Source organism: Ischnura elegans, assembly GCF_921293095.1.
Source record: "Ischnura elegans chromosome 13 unlocalized genomic scaffold, ioIscEleg1.1 SUPER_13_unloc_1, whole genome shotgun sequence".
Lineage (NCBI taxonomy): Eukaryota > Metazoa > Arthropoda > Insecta > Odonata > Coenagrionidae > Ischnura > Ischnura elegans.
Window position 1 is genome coordinate 26,066 of NW_025791657.1, and position 8,582 is coordinate 34,647.

The window sequence follows — 8,582 nt, forward strand, 5'->3', positions numbered from 1 at the left end:
TATTTAATATGACGGTTTTCAAGAAAAAATATCCAGAAACGAAGGCATTTCACTCAAAAATGGACACTGAATGATCCACATCAACCAGGTAAGATCGGAATTAAGCTCTCGATAAGGACTTTCTTGATCACCAAAGTGACTTACCCGTCACTCCGCAACATGAAAATATGAAGCTTGTGTCAAGAGGTGCCAACTGTGTAATATATTTATGGCCTGGCCGATCTAGTACCTACTCCAAGGATAGATGGCGTTAGTTGTCACCGGGAAATTCAAACCGGGCTTCTTCCCAATTCTGTTTAAGTTTTCGATTTAATATTTTGCATGGATATTTAAGCCTATAACAATTCAAATTACCAACAATTAAATAAACTGGAGGCAATTTGAATTCTTATAGGCCAAAATATCCATAGCAAAACCACTTCATCATTATTAAGCAGCTAAAGCAGCTTGTTCAGAATTATTTGTCACTTTACTGAGAACTTGAGAATTTAATGAGCATTCATTCATCAATCATTACAAAAGATGATGATAAATCATATTATCGATAAAAATACCCCTAAAGCAATGGAATAACTCTAAAGGCAATTATAGGCAAAGTTGAAAATAGCATGCGCTGCTTTAAAAAATTCAAATAATACAATATTGTCAACACAAAAATTTAATTAACTCAATAATGTGCAGCTACACAGTAACACAATTCATGATAAATAATGAAAAAAGTACAAAAATATGAAAAATATCAATTTTCCTCTTTAGTCTTGCCAGAAATTATAGCTGTTCTTCACTTTTTCCACAATGATGATCCCTGATTGCTAATTCAACCAAATAACCTGAAAGAAATGAAGGACACGAATGAGACATGGCAATCACCACCATTCTCTCTAAGGTAGAAGTATATTAAAATCCTAGGAGAAGGGAGAACCAAACTTTTTCTAAAATAACACATTGGTCACCAACTTAGTAATGCCTTTACACTATCCCTATACCTATATGTTTTTGGTTTTGGAACAATTTAATTGGGCCTCACTTCATCATTAGGACCTAACGTGATGTCTTGGGAGCCCTACTCCCACCTTTTTGGAATGATTTTGTAGGAATACCGAAAAATCAATTTAAGGTTGTCATGAAATTTATAGGTTGTTCCTAATACATTTGTAGTAAAAATTTAAAAAGCAGGTGATTTGGTAAAAATTAAAAAACATCAGGAGATACTGTAAATATGAATGTTTATTGCTAACACAAATTCAGGAGTTAATACAAAGGAGCTGAAGATAACTCATCTGTCACCTTAAAGACTAGGCCGAATGCAACTAACTCTTAGAATGAAATATTCAATCGCTGTCATTCAAAGGAAAACTGAGTGTATAAATATTTTTTGTTGAGATAAATTATGTCACCATATGCTTAACAGATCCTTGATAAAAATAAACTTCTCCATTGTGGTGATGTGTACCCTCCAATGAGGGTAAGGGAAGGATAGGTGTACCCTTCGTATACCCTCCAGCAAGGGTAGACGAAGGGTATTTTAGAACATTGGTGGGTAGGCCCTCTCCTTCCTGGAGTGTACGGGAAGGGTTGGGCCAGCCTCAATAAAGGGTACAGGAAGGGTAGGACTAATATAAAAACTAAATAAAACGAATGGGGATGAGTTGTAACAGTGATTTCTAAAGTTATAAGACAGAAAAAAAATTAGCCTTTACATGGTCTTGAATCCAGAACCTACATATTGGAGGATAATGAACTAGTGCTTTAACAACCTCAGCTATCAAGGTACTTGTCAGATGTTGCTTCTCAACGGAACTTATACAACAAAATCTTAAGATGAGATTCGCACCGAGGCCTATGTGGAAGAAAGCTGTGACTTTTTTCTACCTATTTAGTTTCAGAAAATAAGATCGGCATTCAAGTACCGAACATCACTCTCGCGATGTCCCATTGTCAGCCACACAAATATGTTACATCCTAAAAATGTGAATGAAAGAACTTCTAAATGACCTTTTTTTCACACAATTATAGAAACTATTGTGTACAGTGGTATAGCCAGGAATTTCATTTGGGGGGGGGGGTCCAAAATCAGGTGGGGAAAGTTTTGAAAAACAGGATACTAACTAAAGGGTTTTCAACTAATTCAAACACTTTTCATAATCGAAAAAACTTCAATAGTTAAAGAAGTTCATATTTTTTAAATTCATTATTTTTCAATATTTTGTTTTCTTTTATGAAGGAAAATGATTGTTTTTATATTTCGGGGGGCGGAGGGTCCAAATCCCCTGGGATCCTACCCCTCCCCTATGAAAAAATTGTATAAACCTCTTTCAAATTTTTATACATTCTTATACATTGCCATGGTAATGTATAAGAATGTATAAAATTTTGAAACAGGTTTATACGATTTTTTCATAGGGGCTGGCTACGCCACTGAATATGTATATTACTGTTTTCCTTAAGGGAGTTTTAAAGATTAGTTGTGCAGCCAGTCTATCTTTGCTTTCAAAGACTGCTTACGTTCTTGTACAGAACTCAATACTCTTTAGCAGGTGAAAGTAGCTGAGGAGACACTTTCAGGATATGTTTTCCTCAGTTATAAATGCCAAGTCCCAAGGAAGGGTAAACGAAGGATTTTTCTCCCCTTAATGGTGGCTACCTTACCCTTAATGATGGCTAGAGGAAGGATACACAGATGGTAAGGGAGGGAGTTCCAAGGAAGGGTAGACGAAGGATTTTTCTATCCCTCCCTTACCCTTAATGGTGGGTAGGGCGTGGGTTGTGCAAGGGTAACTACCCACCATGAAGGCTACTACCCTTCCTTTACCCACCATGGTGGAGTTAATTTTTTTCAGGGATATTAGTCATTAGTGTATCATAACCTAAAAGGCGTCAGCGTAAAGGCATCACTCATTTGGTGTCCACTTAATGAAAATGAAACAGGAAGCATTGAATGATAGAATGATTCATCAAATTGTTGGCACACTCTTTGAGGAAATATCCTTATGAAATACTTCGGACTTCATGAAATTGTAATACTAAACTGAATCAAAAATTTAAACATATGAAACAGTTTGATCAGAAGATCTGAAGGCAGAGTGACAGAATTAAAAATAACAGAGGACCAAATGTAGTTGTGAATTGATTTCTCAGCTGCTTACAACAATAAATATGTTACTGTATTCATGAAGTAACAAGTAATGGCAGAATACTTGAATTCATAGAATAGCTGAAGTCATCAATAAGTTTGGTTCAGAGCATCAAACTTGTCAAAAATTTATGAAAGTTGCATGCAATATTACAAGAGAATGACAACGAGTTTGAGAATCCACATTCATAAAATAGTTAACAATCATTCTGGACAAAATTTTCTATGAAGTAGAATATACATGCAAAAATACATGGTGACTTCATTTCAGGCCTTGGTCAATATACTTCCAAGACTTGATACTAAAAATCCATCAATGAATTCTTTAACTAATCGATACATACTTTTTAAAATGTGAGCCTCAACATTCGATCAGAAAAGTGTGGAAGGAATGGAGGGATTTAGAAAATTATTACATTTCCTCTTGAATTACTTACCTTTAGCAAAACAGTAGATTCCTAGACCATAGATACGGCATGACATCAGAGGTAACTGGAATACATCAACCGGCTTGCTGCAAGTAATACAATGGATATATTTTAATTGGTGGCAATGATGACAATTGTTTCAGATCTAAAAGTTAATGTATACATATGGTTCAGTCCCTTTGTAGTAACATACCTTTGTTTCAACAGCAACAGATTTATCATCCTCATATCTCTGTCATGCCATCTAGAGGTAGCCAGAATGCATCAAAAAGCTTGCTGAAAATGAAAAAGATTGAAGGCAATAATGAAAATATTTAAATGTCCAGCTATTGAGTAGTCATTTATGAGCAATATAATTTCAATTCATACCATCATATATCTTCATAAATGATGGTATGAATTGAAATTTATATATTTCATTCATACCATCCTAATGTGTCATAAGAACCAATTAACTGCAACTACATTTGTCAAACAGCAACTACTCATTTTTAAAATTTTCAGTGGAAAACACTCTAATCCTATATGTAAGGATTATTTCACATCTGTTCAGTTATTTCTAAGTTGAAATTCAATTTACACTCCCAAAATTTACTATAAGAAGAATGACTGATGGAAAATAAGAATCACTTTTTAAATGGGCATTAAGTAACAACAGAAACCCTCCTCCTTTTTCCGGGCTTGGGACCGGCAACACAGGCCCAGAGATATCAATACCTCCATTGCAAAAAAGCTCAGCATTCGCCCACAGAATCAAATCTTAATACTATACAGGAGGTCCACAAATCACATGAACAAGTTCTTATACTACAGCGTATATTAATGGAAATACTTCCATGCATCTCCACCGATGGCTTAACAAGTTATCACTCTGCATCTCCTCCTTTTATAGAGAAAATAATTGTGTTCAGTTGCTACATGCAATTAAAACGGTACGTGGAAATTGCTGATGCAATGATCATGTTAACAAGTTACACTCGGAAACATTTCACCAATCTTGCAGAACGAATGTCGGACACATATGAATGACAATTGGTGAAAAATAACGAGGGTATCTTGAAAACGTTGCATAAACAACGTTCACCACCAGCATTTCCAACAACCCCATCAAGTTAATAGACACATTGGAATGATTATCGAATGAAAATCAAAATTCCTTGAATAAAGAATTACATTATTAGCTAATATGGCTTGAAAACTTAACAGATTATATCAAATAATTATATATATGACTGAATGAAGAAAACACTCACCTGGAAACAGTTCGCGGAAATCGAAAAAACTTGCAATCTTTCGATTGACAACCCCTAACTGCACATTTATCGCGCATTTTGAGGCGTTAAATGTCACTACACTTCCAGAAAATTGTCAATTAACAAAACTTTTCTGCGTTAAAAGCAAAAAAGAACACGGCCCACAACGAGTATGACGACGACAACAACACAGCTGATGGACGGCATGGAACGGTGCGCAATGTCCGTTGAAACGATTCAAAACATAAACACACGTGCGAATGAAAATATTACTTTGCGTTATGTAATAATGTCAAAAATATCAATAAAAATAAAAATACGAATATCTGAATGTACTTCATCATTAAAATTGAAAAAATATATTTGAGTTATAGCTTACTCCAACTATAGGCGGAGTGGCGGACGCTGGTACCTCTTCCCCCGGGCCTGATAAACGGCCTTGCTTGTGTTAAGCTCGTCGAGCTTGAAGGACCTTCGCTTATGATTAATGCTTTGAAAAGCAAAGCAGCTATTGCGAAATGATGGCACTGCCGACATTCAAGTAGCTATATTCATCTTGCATAAATTTCCGAAACAGACTAAAATAAACTTCAAGAATATTGAATACGCCATCTTGAACTGCTACAAAGCAGGTGGCATGGTGTACAAATGAGTTCCAAGCGGGTGTCCAACTGGTAAAAATCAGTTTGAAAACGGATGAACGAGTGGTACAAACGAGTTCCAAATTTAAATCCAAATGAGTTCCAAAGGTTGAAAATTAGTTCCATAGCAGTTTCCAATGGAAATCCAAAGTAGTTCCAAAATGTGTTACAAATGAGTTGATGACACGGTAGGACGCTATGACGTCATGAGCTGCTGTGTACCTTCCCTGTAAACACAATGAGTTGCAGCAACGTTGCAGTCAGGTTGCACGAGGTTGCAGAGGTTGCAGGGCTGTTGAGGTCTCTTTGCAACGTCCTGGCAACGTTGCAGACAGGTTGCACGAGGTTGCAGAGCTACTTAGGTCTCTTTGCAACGTTGCAGACAGGTTGCTTTGCAACGTCCTTACAACAATTTTCCCTCATTCATTAAAATATGAAAATATTGAGATAAAAGAATAGGTACCCACACAGCAGAGGATATTCCAGGAATATCCCATTTTGATCCCCAATATTCCTATTTCGTCCCAGGGATATTGCGACTCATCACGGAATATTCCTGGAATATCCTATTTTGATCCCTTATATTCCTATTTCGTCCCAGAGACATTGCGAACCATTGTGGGATATTGGCGGTATATATTTTGACAGTAGGCTTTTGTGTATGTAATAACTGAGTCACAGTTGTTACAGTGTGTTTCATCATTTCTTTTCGGAACACCCAAGAACGCCATCCACCTGGGGTGCTACGAAATGCATATTAATTAAAAAATCAATCAATTCCCTTAAGATGTAAAAAAATCCTGCCATGATAAGTTTTCCTCGTTTCATAAAGAAGAATGTTCTTCGAAATGTGATTTCAGTCGCGCTTTTTAATCTACTGAGGCGATGATACAAAAAAGGTATATTTCTCAGTGGGATTATTCCTCAAGTCATAAGGCGAAACTTAATTTTTCGCCTACCAAGATTTAGACTCCCGCCCGCGATGTCGAGCTATCGATTGTGGATACCATCGATGGTCGATTCCACCAATAGTCGATTTCCATCGAGAGAAAAACAAATACGCGCATGCGCATTACCACTTTCAAATCCAACCGAATCCAACGGCCATGGCCGTTTGATGGCCGTTGTCGTATTCATGTGCATATGAATAATGTTACGTGAACTGTGTTGTGTTCTTCGTGAGCGGAATTGATCCTGCCGAAGCATATCAGCCTCTTAAGTTCTTCTTTTACTTGTTTTACCAGCACCTAGGCTATCATCTACTTTGCGAAACTTCTCCAACAAAAGTTTATCAACCGCTGAAGTTCTACTTTTGCTTCCTTCATCAGAATCTGGGTAAGTAGAAGTGTTGCTTATTGCAACATTTTTTATTTTAAATGAAGCATATTCTTAATGTTTTCAACCTTCTCACACTTCCTGAGACAGCTCAGTCAATCCATCTTCTGTGGATTGAAAAACATTGCATATGCATAAACTTAATTTTTTTGCCATTTTAAAAAGACATACCGCTGTTCATATCTTTGTAAATAATAAAGCTACAAGGAAGTCAATCATGCTAATTAATGTCCCCCTGACGGCTAATGAACATTTGCTTGACACATTTTTGAATTTTTTTTTATCTGGACAAAAAGTTATTACAGGTGATCAAGATAAATGGGACACCCAGTATTCTTCATGTAAAATTGTCATAGTGGATGTGTACAGCTTTTGGTTCAATGAATTATCCCTAATATAATAATTTTTATTTCGGATTGATTTTTTGAAAAGAGTTGGGGGTTCTACTCCACCAGATGCAACAAGGCGTGGGTTGAGAGCATTATTCTTAGATGATATTGCAAAATATTATTCATTGGAAGGCCTTAAAGGGAACATAAAGTTTGGACAGACACACATTCATTCGGCTCTAAGCTGTAAGTAAAGTTTTCAAATTTCTATTAATTAAATACTTCAATGAGACCAACATATGTCAGTAGCTTAGGTATTTTCCTTGAGAGCTATCAGCAATCCATCCTTGCATTTTGTTGAAATTCTTGCAAGGACATTACTTTTGTTATTTTGTGCTGTCCAGCGCCCAGAATTGAATTATGCTCTCTAGTCTCTTGGGTTGTATTCAAAGTTAGTACTCTCCCTTTCAATACAACCCTAGCATTTTATTATTTTTATTACCATTCCTATGATTTTCAAGATTGGCTGTTCTAAAAAATATCATGAGATAATTTCTGTTTTCTTTGAATGACATTCAATTATTGTTGTGCTTGCTTATTTCATTAACATTTGGACTAAACTTTTATTTCTCTAAAGTAAAGAAACCACTCTTCAGCCTTAAATTTATCAGGTGGATTTTGTGGGAAAAATAACTGCTTACGCCTTAATTATCGAGGTCATTATAAGATCTCATGTAATGACAGTAATGAATATAGAATCGCTCAAGAAAATGACTAAGTATATGCAGACAAGCTCATGTCTCAAACCCTTGTTTATCATTTTATATGAAGTAATTTGCCAACTCTTGCCTCATAGAAAGTCCAAATTTGTGGGCTCTGACCTAGGTGGCAAGTGCAATACTAACCCTGCTGATTTCATCAGCTGACCATCACATCTTATTGGTTATGTGCATCTATTTAAAAATGGCCCTATAAAAACTACTGTCTTAATTATATTATAGTCAATTTACTTCTCACCTTTTATAATAAGATGAAAAGTACATTATACATATTTTTTAGTAATGTAAACTTCTTCTGGTCCCATAGTTATTTCTGAAGACCTTCTTCAGTATTTAAAGAGAATTGAGAAGACGCAGCTGGAAATTTTAAAGGAAATTCGGGCTTTGAAAAGAGCTAAGTCGAACTGCCAGATGCCAGATGAAAGTGACAACGACTTATTATTGACCTGGAAATTCCCCATGGATACAATGGAAGAATTTGATGCCCTGGAGGTGGAACTCCTCAAAAAGCCATTCCACGCAGCTCTGGTAAAAGAAAACTTTACAGTGTCATTTGTTTGATGGGCTTTTATAAGTAGCTATTTGTGAGTTTTTTTTGTGTTGTAAAAATTCCTCTGATTTTTCAGACTGTAGAGTTATGCTGACGAGGTCGGAATAACATTACTGAGGGTGTTTTCAGCATGT

At 36.0% G+C, this 8,582-nt stretch overlaps 1 long non-coding RNA gene across 1 annotated transcript; it reads right to left on the reverse strand.

The window, feature by feature from the left end:
• Positions 1-638: 638 nt before the first annotated feature.
• On the reverse strand, positions 639-5,077 carry LOC124172440. The gene is made up of 4 exons (XR_006868170.1): positions 4,815-5,077; positions 3,755-3,837; positions 3,571-3,647; positions 639-830 (listed from the first exon to the last, which is right to left on the reverse strand). It is a non-coding gene; the product is annotated as an uncharacterized LOC124172440 (long non-coding RNA).
• Positions 5,078-8,582: the final 3,505 nt, after the last annotated feature.